This window comes from Lepidochelys olivacea (assembly GCF_965140295.1).
Source record: "Lepidochelys olivacea isolate rLepOli2 genome assembly, chromosome: 7".
Lineage (NCBI taxonomy): Eukaryota > Metazoa > Chordata > Testudines > Cheloniidae > Lepidochelys > Lepidochelys olivacea.
The window spans coordinates 54,195,996-54,209,368 of NC_140417.1; positions in this window are offsets into that span (position 1 = coordinate 54,195,996).

Here is a 13,373-nt window from a genome sequence, read left to right on the forward strand (position 1 = left end):
CAATAGTAAAAGGTTCTATAGCCATATAAATAAGAAGAAAACAAAGAAAGAAGTGGGACCGCTAAACACTGAGGATGGAGTGGAGGTTAGGCTTTCTCTCCCAAATTTAAAGTCGATCAGATAAGGAGATGAATCTGTGGGGTAAGTCCTCTTTCCAAGCAGTCTGTTTCCAGGGGTGGGACTGCTCTACGTAAAGTGGGGGTAGAAGGACAGGGGGTGTAGTACACCAGTGCACTCTGTGGGTGGGAGGAGCGAAATGCCCAGCATCAATGATTTGGAAAAGTTCCACAGGTCCTTTAACTGCTACCGGCCAAGGGTAGAACGAGTGTCTTTTGAATGTCTCCCCTGATGTGCAGCACAGCAGTGTCTCCCCCGTCCCCACTCATCACTGCCTTGTCTGTTCTGACTCATCCATGAAGTACCAAGACCTGGCATAGGACAGGAGTACGTCATGGCCATAGACGGAAGGGCAATAACCATAAAGTACATCTTTATACATAGTACGTACGCCCCGACCCGATTTGGCCCGGCCTAGCCCAGGCCCACTAAAACTGCCACGGCCCGGGGGGGGGGGGGGGGCGCCTCTCCCCTGGCCCTGAGTTTCTGCAGCGAGAGGGGACCGGGAGGAGTCGTCTCTACCTGCTGCAGCCCCTGGGCTGCCTGAAGTCTAACCCCCTCATTCCTGGTCCCACCCCAGAGCCTTCACACCCCCCGCCCTGCATCCCAAACCTCTGCCCTGAGCCCCTTCCCACACCCCAAACCCCCAACCAGAGCCCTCACCCCCGCACACCCCAACACTCTGTCCTAGCCCTTAGCCCCCTCCCACACTCTGAACCCCTTTGCCCCACCCCCACCACACATCACCTCCATATTGTTGCACATAAAATTAATTCCGCACATGGATGTAAAAAAAAATTAGAGGGAACACTGGCAGCTGTCTCCCATTCACCAATTTGGTGCAGGTTTTTCTCTAGCCAGCTCCAATTTACTTCCCTTAATGGGAGCTGGCATGACAGAGGGCTGAGTTCTTGTCCAGCAACCTGTCACAAGTCTGATATTACATTATTTTAATATAATTTAGATGGAATGTAAGGATGTGACTTTCTGCTTCTTGGCTCATGGGCCTGATGTGGCTGCAGAAAAAGGCCTCAGGCCTTACATTCTCAGCTATTGTCACTACGACGTGGCTTTTAAGCCTTGAAGTAATTTATCACAAAAAAATTACCTGGTTAAATTGCAGTTAAAGTTGCAATTCCAAACCACCCCCCCACACCCCCCCCACACACTATACAGCGGATGATTGAACAGCAACAAACATTAAACATGTGGAAACCATATTAAGATTATATGTATATCCGACTGTCTGGTGTGGCTCACAAGCATGAGTGCCGACCTCAGGACAGACTATCATGAAGCAGGGCAAAAGCCCCAAACTGGTTGTATGTTCTATAATTAGATTTCATCAACCCAGTAAAAACTATGAACTCCTAAATCACTGTAACAGTCTTACCATGGAGCCACAGACAGTCCCTTTGGGCATTCAAGTCTATCTTACCACCCAGGCAGTTTGACTATGTGATAGATGGTCCCTTACACCAAAAATCTCAGTAATATTCAGGTTACTCCCAGTCCCAGAGGACCAGTCACTTGTACCCCAGGGCAATTTATCTCCGATTTCAAACTAAACAACGCCTAGAGCCAGTCCTGTAATAAATTAACTAAAATTTATTAACTAAGAAATGTTATTTACAAGGTTAAAGCATACACAAGTGACTATCAGTCTTGAGTTTCAAAAGATAAGAGCAACTTCTATCATAAGCAGACTCTATATGTACTGTCGGGCTAACCGAGGCAAAACAGCTGGGGGTCTTTTGCTTATACTTAACAATTCTTGCCCCTTTAGAGACCAAGGAGCAAAAAGAACCAAGTTTCTCCTTGTCAGAGATTTTTATTCCCTTCACCCCAGAATCCAAGCTGATGGATTAGTTTATCTGCAGGTCTCCCCTTCCTGAGGGGTGGGGGAAAGGGGATAAGGAATGCAATCAACAAGGTCTCTGTCCTTTGATGCTTCACAATGGCTCATTTGCTTTCAATGGGCCTTCTTTTTTACATGATGAGCACTTTAATTCATAATTCTTTGATTAATTCTATTTAATTATTAGAATTAAATTATTCTAATAATAATTATTAGAATAATTATTTAATTATTGTAAATTATTAGAGATTTACAATGCAAATATTTGCTATTGCTCTGTAACATGGTGACAGGTTTCAGAGGGGTAGCCGTGTTAGTCTATATCAGCAAAAACAACGAGGAGTACTTGTGGCACCTTATAGACTAATAAATTTATTTGGGCATAAGCTTTCGTGGGCTATAACCCACTTCATCAGATGAAATCCCCAGATCAGACAGCCTGTCCCCACATGGGACCATAACCTGGTCCTCTCCAGGCTAATGGGGCCCACATTTGAACCACTGGCGACTTGCTCCCTTCTCTATCTGTTGTGGAAGGTAGCCTTCCTGGTCGCCATTACATCAGCAAGGAGGGTGTCTGAGTTAAAGGCTCTGACCTGAGATTCACCTTATACGGTTTTCCACAGGGATAAGATGCAACTCAGACTTCACCCGGCCTTTCTTCCTAAGGTTGTGTCACACTTCCACGCTAGTCAGGACATTTTCCTACCTGTTTTTTATCCTAAGCCTCATGCCAGTAGCTGTGAGCAGAGGCTGCACTCCCTGGATGTTAGCGAGCAATAGCCTTTTACATTGAGCGCACTAAGCCATCCAGAAAGTCGAACCACTTGTTCATAGCGGTGGCAGACCAGATGAAAGGACTCCCGGTCTCATCTCAAAGAATATCTTCCTGGATCATGTCATGCATCTGCACATGCTATGAGCTCGCCAAAATACCAGCCCTGGCACTTATGACACACTCCACGAGAGGTCAGGTCTCATCAGCGGCGTTCCTGGCCTAGGTCCTGATACAAGAAATCTGCAGGGCAGCAACTTGGTCCTCAATACATACGTTCATCTCTCATTACGCCATTGTCCAGCACGCCAGAGATAATACAGCTTTTGGCAGAGCAGTGCCCAAATCAGCTATTCAATAACTCTGGCCCCACGCTTAGGTAAGGCTTGGGAGTCACCTAATTGAAATCGATATGAGCAACCACTCAAAGAAGAAAAAACGGTTACTCACCTTCTCATAACTGTTGTTGTTCGAGATGTGCTGCTCATATCCATTCTAAGCCCGCCCGCCTTCCCCTCTATTGGAGTAACCAGCAAGAAGGAATGAGGAGGCGCCGGGTCAGTAGGGTCATGCAGTGAGCATCATGAAGGCACTACTCCAGGGGGCTCCACAACCAACCTGAAGGATTTGATTTTTATTTGTAAATATCAGTAAACATCAATTTACCCACACAAACTAAAGAAAAGGTATTGCTATTGGTAATAACTGACATTTACACATAGATAAAGTAAGAAAAATGCTCCTGGATAACTTATTAGAGTTTGATATAAGAATATTTACCTTGTATATTTTTGATATGTGATGCTGACAATTTTTGTTTTAATGGTTATAAAACTGTAACTTTTGGAATCTCAATGTTTGTTGTCATTAAATAATTTTTGTCTGACCTCACTCTATTGCCTGACACACACACATCCATAACTTCTTGTAACTGTGAAAATTTAATTTGATAAAACTGAAAAAATGCTTTAAAATAAATATTGATATTATCCATAGAAATTATATATTTAAAAAAATTAAATTGTGCTAAACCTACTAAAAATCCATTGATCTCTGCTGTGTCTAGGGGCTTCTTGGGATGATTGTACTTTTCTGAATGTGGCATAGTTCACTTAATGTGATTCCTGCAGGAGCAGAAGAAAGTGGGCACCAATATTTCTAACAGGGCCTTTTTTCTCTTCCCCTTTGAACGAAACCACACACTCATTCAGCGGAGCTGGTAGGTCCATGACTGAAATAGAACAGTGGTAATGGACATGCATACATCCACACTTGCTGTCCCCATTTCTTTCATTCCACATGAAAGTGTTTGTTATCTTTAACATAGCTCTGTCAATTTTAACACATTCAGTATGAGTGCTTCCTTTTGAAAACTTAGCTTTGAATGCTGTGCACCTTAAACCCTGTTTGTGTGGTGTTTATCTACACATCCGCTAAATACATTTTATGAGCCATTCCATAGATTCAGAAAGGAAGCCAGTGTAGTCTACAAGTTATAGCAGGGAACTGGCAGTGAGGAGATCAGGGTTCTGTTCCTTATTCTGCCACTAAATTGTTGATTCACCTTGCACAAGTTACTTAACCGCTCTGTTGCTCAGTTTCTCAATCCTAGAAGATTAAAGTAATAATACCTATCTCTCTGTTTGACCCTCACATGAAAGGCACTGTGTAAATGCAAAGTATTGTAGCAACACAATATAGTCAGACTTCAGACCTACAAACATCTGTTGGTGGGAAGTCACATAGGTTTGGTTGCTACATACGTTTATTGTCCTCTTGTCTTTCTTTTTAACATACTTAAGGAGACATTCATTCATATTTTGGTACCTTCTTTGCAGCACATGAACAGATAAATAGCCCTTGAACTGAAACATAAACACTAGCTTAAGTCACTTCTTTAGTTACTCAGCCTGTCTCATGTGAGGCTCCTTTTTTTGAGCCAGCTTTTTGATTCTCTGTACGCTTTTCATATAAACGAAGCTGGATGGGTGGTCTGGATGGAAAATGTTGGTCTTGTTTTTATAACAAAGGTGAAAAATAAAAACCAGATAGCAACAGAATATACTTTAGATGTTTTGTCTTGTAATTTTAGTAGCTTTTTCAGAATTCATGCGATTATGTCCCAAGTCAGGGAAGGCAGGTAAATACATTTCCAATACTTTGTTATTGCACTTTTAGCTACTTTTTAACTTATCAGGAGCAAATATGCAACAGTCCATGATATTGAGTCATCAAAATGATAATAGGAGGAAACACCAACCATAAGCATATATGTGGCATGGCATAGGTAGAGATCTTAGTGATTTTTTTAGACCTCTGTTCTTTTAGAAGAGGTCTTTGGGTATGATGACTGTTGAAGATAGTGCCTTTCTGACTGCCATATCCCTCAGCATGAGGGTAGCTATTGTTGCTAGCATATAACTGCATATGGGCCATATACCATTAGCATTGAGTAACTTAGCTTGTATTTCTTTAATAGAACTAATAATAGAGTGTTTCCTTATGTGTATGCAGATTTATCATAAACATTTTCCCTAACTCTTGTTCGAAGTTCTCTAAATGCAATTGTTTTGCTTTAAAAGCAGCTTTAATGAGCCTCTTTCAATGGATTCCCCCCCCCCCGTATTTTGCATTCATTTTCAGTGCTGTAAGAATCATCCTCTTTTGTATTGCAGTCACATAGTGATGAACTTGCAAAAATTGAATGAAAGGAACTATATTTCCTGTTGCTTTACATGTCGTGACTTCTCTACTCCCTTACACTGTGGCATTCTCCAAAGTCTTGTTTTTGGCTCTCTAAGTCCTTTGTACACTTATCTACTTCCAAGCTACCCATAGCAGTAAAAGGAGAGATTGGATTAATGGTAACTGCCACAGTGTCTCTGGTCTAATACGGGTGTGGATTATCAACAGTGTGTTTGAGGTGTATCTGTCATGTGTAATAAGCAGTGCCTAAACTCTTCCCTTCAGTGCCTAGCCTGAGTAATATGGCGGGCTGCAAGGGAAACGCTGCAGATGGGAGGAGGCGAAAGAATTCTCCCTCCTAGGCTGAAGAGCTGTTGTCATTTCTGCTCCAGGCTAATAACTGTCGAGCCCCTGAGCTCCCCTTCACATAGTGCAGGACTAGAAGACCTTGAATAGCAGTGATTCTCCCATCAGAGCCCTGTTTCCAACCCCATCTGCCAATATGCAGCGGAGCCATGTGGGGCATGTGCATCCTCTGTATGACATCTCCAAATCATTCTGCCCCTTGTCCACACACCGGCATCAGTTGTGCTGTGAGAAAAGCCTTCACAGCAGCAGAGACAACTGCAGGATTTGTCTATTATAAACATAATCTGATTTATAGACATTGTGCCGGTTATAATTTATAACTAGTGTTTTCTGGATATCTGAATGCTAGAATGACTCTAATTCATTGGCTTTATATTCGCTGCCTGGGAGGTGTTATACTTATTGTTTGTGACCTTGAATAATAATCTCAGGTTCCACCTCTTAGAGATAACTTTCTTATTCCCCCTCACACACACACTTTGTATCTGCTTAAGGCTTGTTCTGTGGGGATGAGCGATTTTAAGGACTTGGCTTTTTTCCTGAGGGCAAAATAAAATGGTGTATTATATACATTATATTGAATCTCATTTGAATGAATGGGCATCCAAAAGTTTCAAAGGCCACTGGGAACCTTAGCCAAAGGGAACTTAAAAAAAAAATCCCAATGGTCCCCTCCACTACTGCAAGTGGGCAAAGCGCCCCGAGATGCGGTCATGGCAGCAGAAGAGTGCTTCTCCCCTTGCATCATTACTCTGCAGTGTTCCCAACCCTGGTGATCTACAGTATTTGGGATCTGTGGGGGTTCAAGGTAGGAGTCAAAGGAGCTGTGGTCTGACTCTGCGGTATTCTTTTTTGCAGTGGCAGCAGCTATGGTGGCTGACAGGTAATATTTTCAAAAGTGCCCACATCTCATTTTCAAAACTGACTTCAGAGTCTCAGTTTCATTGAAAGTCAGTTGAACCTAGGCTTCTTTCTGAGTGACTTAGGTGCCTTTGAAAATGGGACTTAGGTTCCCAAAGTCACCTAAGCTTTTTGAAATTTTTACCCAATGTCTCTGCACAGGTCAATGCTACTTGAAGCCTCTTTATCTTGAACTCTGTGGAGAAGGCAGTGTCCATCCAAGGGTTAAAGAAATTGCAAGACAATTGATGGTGTAAGGAAGACTAAAATAATTCTTGTCTCATGGAAGAAACAGTGATAGCAGGGGGAAGTTGGGTATTTTATCTCTTTAGCTGGTGATCAGTTTTGCCATCCTTCACAGAGGCCACTATTTCTAGGAAGGACATAACCACACTGAAAAATATGATTGGCTGACACAGTGACATCTATTTCCAGTACTGATCAAATGGGGGGTGGCTTTCCCCCTTTGAAGTACTAAGTGGTGGATTAGTCATTCTCAAACTGATTGATGGGCCACCAAAGGTCTGTGGAGTCCTTCATGAGGGTAAATAGAATGAAACATTCTGAGCACCACCAATTAGGACATCAGGGGTGTGTGAGGTATTTTTCTGTGATGATCTAGCTCACACAAAGTGGTCCACCGAGTGAAACAGCGGGAGAATCACTGTCCAGATGCCCCTCCTCCCTCCCTGACAGAGAGCAGTCTTAATTGGATTGGGAAACATTAGTTACTGGGTGAACGAACAGTTGTCAAGGCGTTAGGACCTGGGTAGATAGAATTGGAATCCATTCCACAAGGATTTCACTGATTGAACCAGCTGTCTCCTATTAGACAAAAAGACACCTGCCCTTGCCACCTACTTACTAGTCCCAAGGCAGAGCCATTCCCCTAATGATTACCTGTCTTCTAATTCCTAAAGGCTGCTTTGACTGGAATGATTGATAGCTCCCTAGGCCCCCTTAGAAAATGTATTCATCAGAAGTGTACAAGGAGGCAGCTCCTCTCATTTTGCTCAGAGACCTCTACTGACCGGATGAAATTAATCAGACACAAAACCCTTTTAATTATGTGACCAGCTGAGCCAAGACGTGTCATGCCTTAACAAACTGCACTTCTCCTTCTATGACTCAGACGATGTCTTAGAGCTGGCACTTAGAATCATAGAATCATAGAATACCAGGGTTGGAAGGGACCTCAGGAGGTCATCTAGTCCAACCCCCTGCTCAAAGCAGGACCAATCCCCAATTATATCTCTGATGATGTCTCTGGAACTATGCCAATTTATAATGTATACAGTGTGTACTTGAAGCACTGCAGGCTTCAGGGAAGGGGGTGAGACGAGCAGGGCTGCGGAATTCTTTTCCAAAGCCATGATGTGACTGGTATACTAATTTGTATGGTTACTCAGATTTCTGTCCACAAACTTTTCTCTACAACAGTATAAAAGCCTGTACTGGAGAGCGAGTAGGCTTGAGGTGGCTCAGGGCAGCTAGAGACTAATCTGGATATCTCAGAATAGATCAAACCAAATCATGATAACTTTGGCGAGTTCAGCTAAAAATGAGAGTGCATCAAGGATAGTGTAGAATAGTTTAGAGTAGATCAGCCTGGATAGAAATAGTTCTGAGCAGTTTAGGGTCAGGATCAGTTGGGATAGCCTGGAGCAGCTCAGAACAAATCAGGGGGGCTCAGGGTAGTACAGGGAGACTTACAGAGGTCTGGGATCTAATTGGGATTGCTAGAAAAAGATTGGGATAGGTAGTGGCAGCTCAGATTAGATTTCTATTCTATCACGGTGGGTATCCAAATGTCAATATGGCTCAAATGGAATAGCTTGGGCAGATGGGAGTAGTTCTGGGCTTGGCGGAATTGATTCTCTAAGCATCTTGGATTAGATCAACACAAACTGAGTTTACTGGGGAAAGTTAGGGCAGCTGTAGACAAACGGGGATAGCTTGGGGATATCTCATGATGGATCAGGAAGGGTCAGAGTAGAACAGCTAGAAACAAGTTGGATTCCTTGAGACGGATCAGGGCAGTTCAAAATGGATTTTGAAGTCTTAGAATGGGTTGGGTGGTCTTGAAGTAGGCTGGCTCAGAGCAACTCAAGAGGTCTTGTGGTCTTCATGAATTTATTTGTTTGTGCCACATTCAAAATGCTGGCCTCAAAATGTTGAGCAAATGAGTCAGCCCTTATTCCTTTTGGAAAGTGCCCTAGGATTTTTAACTTCCTCATGGATGGATGCTCAAGACAGACAGAAGAAACCTTAGTGTAATTTCTCACCTGTTAAATAGGTAGATGACAACATGGTCTCATCTGAAGGGTGGATTTATTATAGTATGGTGCTAACATCACTGTAGTTGTGATGGAGGTGGTTCTTGCAATCTAAGCCTGTTTCAGGCACATATAATTTCCTGAAAACAAAATTATCTTTTGAGCTGAAATTTCTTATGCCTCTTTTCAAGCCCAATCGTTTTGCCCAGTTAGTCCATCATATCCTTGACTGTTTGAGACTTAGGCCAGGATCCAGCTCCTAACCATGTTTATTCAAATTTGTGGTCATTAGATTGCAAATGCAATTTGAATTTTGTATGCTCTTGGGTTGTGCAGCCAGGATTTACAGTGGTACTTGCAGCTGTGGTTCTTCAGAAAGGCTGCCAAATAGACCAGACCCCTTCTGAGTCCATCTGAAAAGTAGGAATTTCTCCTATCCCTTCCATTTGTAATTCTGTTATTACTGGGGTGGTGTACAGCCTGGAGCTCATCCTGAACGTTCTGACCCCTGAATGTTCCCCTCTGTTCTTCCACTGCATGCCTCAAAACTGAGTTCCTTTTCTTACTGCAAGCATGTCTCCATGGTGCATGCAGACACTGTCATGTATGTACTTCTATCTGCTCATGAATTCCTCAGGCCAATGCTCAGCTCATCCCAGGCTCCATGCCAAGAAGAGAGTATAATGCAGACAACGTAACTGAGAGGAAGCTGTTAAAATTCTCTTTGTGGAGCTTTCTCCTCCCACTTTTCTTGGGATTGTTTAAAACTGAGATTAGATTTTGAAGATGAATGTGTCACCATTAGCTAATGGGGTTTGGAATAAGAGCTGCCCATTTACAGGGAGTATCATAGTCCATCATCCCCTCTGTTCTAACAGGCCATCTCTTCCTCTGCTCTCCCATGCAAGGCCAGGCAGTTACTGCAATGGATGAGGAAAACAGGCCACAAGGCAGGAAAACATCAGCAAATGAGCAAGTGAACTTCAAACACCTTGGAGTTCAGAGAGTCACTCCAAAGTTTGTGACTGACATTTGCAAAGATGTCTAAGGGGTTTAGAATCCTATTAAAGGATGGACATCCAAATCATCTAGAATACTTTGAATATCTCAGCCTGTGCATGAAGCATCTTCAAAACATCTGACTCTTCTGAGTCTGCACAAACCTCACAGCCTTCTCACAAAATTTCCAGTACTCCCAGCCAGGCTAGAAACACTACTGGAACAGTCTCATTTATCTTCCCACTTCTGCTTCCTGTCCTAGTTGAAAAGCAGGAGCTCGAGTTAGCAATCGGTAGATTTAGGTAACACAGTAGTGAGACAAATGGGGCAGTTTGCCCTTCTTAGAGGTGTTATGTCAGGCCTTCTAGCTACAGAGTGATTTAGACAGCAAGGGATTGAGCCAGTCTGGAAGTAAGGTTGCCAGTTATGGTCGACAAGGAGTTATGGTTGGTTGTATTTGTTAGAGGGCTTTCCCTTCACACTCTCCCCGGTTCTTGTCACACAGACAGAAAGCAAAAGACCAAAAGTCCGAAGTGCAGGCAATGCGATGTTTATTGGGGTTAGTTCCAAACAAGCATATCCATAGCTCTACACTCCGGCAGAGTCTGTTTCCCAGTGTTCTGTTCCCAGCTCTGAAACCGCATTTACCCCATGTCCCCTTTCCCAGCTCTGACACCACAGAGCCTTGCCTGTGTCCCCGTTCCCCATTCTCATTTCCCATTCCCATCGCCTCCTCCTTAGCAGGCCCAAATATACCTGCAATGCACACCCACAGTCCCACCCCTTACAACTTAGGGTCATGTTCCATTTTGGGTCTTGGGTCTTCATCCCACCTCTTTCGGGGGGAGGGATAGCTCAGTGGTTTGAGCATTGGCCAGCTAAACCCAGGTTTGTGAGTTCAATCTTTGAGGGGGCCATTTAGGGATCTAGGGCAAAAATTGGGGATTGGTCCTGCTTTGAGCAGGGGGTTGGACTAGATGACCTCCTGAGGTCCCTTCCAACCCTGTGATTCTATGATTCTTTTGTACCCCATGGGAAGGGTAAGGAGTGAGGTTGTGCTGCGGTCAGGGACAGGAATTTCTTTCATCTTTTAGTGTTTTATCCCCCCTACCGTGACTGGTCTGGTTGCTTGACTTTGCCTTGAGATAGGGGTTGAGGCAATCTTAAAGTATTCTTTCAAGTCACAATTTAACTGCTCTTATCTGTTCCCATTGTACTAACAAATCCATCTGACTAGGCAGAAGCAACATCACAGTATCTTTGTCCTTTGTTTATACTGTCAAAGTTTGACTCAGACTCACAATTTATCAGACCACTCTGTTTTATTAGCAAAGCTGCTCTGCTAAGACATTTAGAAGTGAGCCCCCCGAGTGGGGCTTGTGTCTCTTAATTTATACAGTTTTTTGGAGAACAAGTTACAGAGAAGTTACAGACAAAAGAAGAAAAAGATTTTAGTCACCACCCTTCGAGATCCCTGAGACCAGTCACGTATCTTCAATTACCTGCCACCCGTAACAATCTCCTTTAACAGCTTCCAGTTAACTTAACTAATTGCCCTTCACACCTTCCATTCTGATGCCTGCTTCTTAGACGTGCTGGCTCTATCTTAATTGCTTCTCCATTCAAAAGCTAACTGTCCCTACGTGCGCTCCCTCAGATACTTTGTAAAATGTTTTGGCATGCCCTCTCATATACAATGTATCCAGCATGTCCCCTTATACAACGTTATACTTATACAATGTTATACTTCCACAATCCCCCCTTTTGGTCAAGGCTACGCCCATGACCAATGACTTACTGGATTCCATACATCAATCGTTCTTTTTCATTACTTTCACTGGTGACATTTAACAACATTAGATTAGCACTCTGGTTAGGGGTAACCTGATGGATGGTGTGTCTTGTGCAGTTTTGGATACAACAAGAAATCAATTGAAAACACACAAAGATTATTAGAATTCCAAACAGGATAGTCAGGATTCCTTGAAACAACCAGTTTCCCAGACTAGAGAAATTGAATAAGTTACTTATCCATTTCCACAAGGAACTTGGTTCTTTGTGGGGAAGGTATGCAATTTGCTCCAGATGGCTACCACGATTTATTTCCTCATTAGTATTATCAGGGATGTATACACAGCATTCTGTTCCAATTAGAGCACAGGTCCTCCTTTGGCTGCCAGTATTATATCTAATGCCCGACGGTTTTGGAGGGCCACTTGTCGGACCGCTCCTGCTTCTTTGGCTAGAGCTTTTAAGCTCTCTCCTGTTTCATTGGCCATGATCTCAACCACCGCTTGTAACCTTAAAAGCCTTTTTGCATGGTGGATTACTCCCCCTACTGGGACTAAAGAAATGCCAACAGCTTCTTCCCAAGTTAGGGGGCTTATGTTATCCACATACCATTTAGCATCTGGCAAGTCCCTCCTTTTTCGCCTGAAATTACAGAGGCGATTTCATGGGAGGGATTGAAGCACCCGGAATTGTGGGTAGAGCTGAGCAGGATAACAGATACCTGACCAATTTGCTGGTAACACAGTGTAAGCATTTTCCCCACAAACCCAATGATGTCCCATTAAAGCTGGGAAGGGTTGACTGCAACCCTTTGACATGTAAGAATTTACGAAGGAGGAATAGTATCCCCCAAAGGTCACAGGATGATTTTCACTGGGAGAAGAGGTAGCATTCACATGACATTTGTAGATGGTGCTGTTTTTCTCAGGGAGGCTGTAGGGGGAGCAAGAGACTGAATCTTTGGTTTGATCCCAGGTTGAGAGGAAGTTTATCTTTCCATACCCGGTTCGCCATTCTCCAACCTTGTTTGAATAGTCCCATACACCATGGGACACGATGTATTGGAGACAGCTGTTCCTCCCTAGATTCAGCCCTGTCCCATTACACACCCAGCACCAGTGGCCCTTTCCTTTCACAACACTTATAAGTTTAGGAACATATGTTTTTCCCAGCCCCCAAGTGTCATTTTCCTTCCATGTCCTTTTAAGTGGATAGGGTTCTCCAGCAAGCTCTGAGGAATTCAAAGGGATTGCCATGGTGGGGATACTAGCTTGTGAGTGAGCTGGGATGTGGCTGCAGACCCAGCAATTAGAAATATTCAGGATCTGGGCTATCTGCACCTGTTGTTGGATGAAAGAATTGTCACTGTCACTCTGGATTCCCCAGACCCTCAGGACACAGTAGCTGAGGATTAAGCTTCTCAAAGGACACATGTTGGAAGCAGGACCCTTTCTGGTTCCGACAACCCCTTTCGAGGGAACAGCAGTCACGGTTTTACGTCCACCAGGCAGCAGGCACTAGGCTCACTACTGCTTCTTGTTTGTTGGGTTCTGCTGTCTGCTTACCCTCTGCTTCTGGCAACCGTTACGAGAGCGCAGATTGT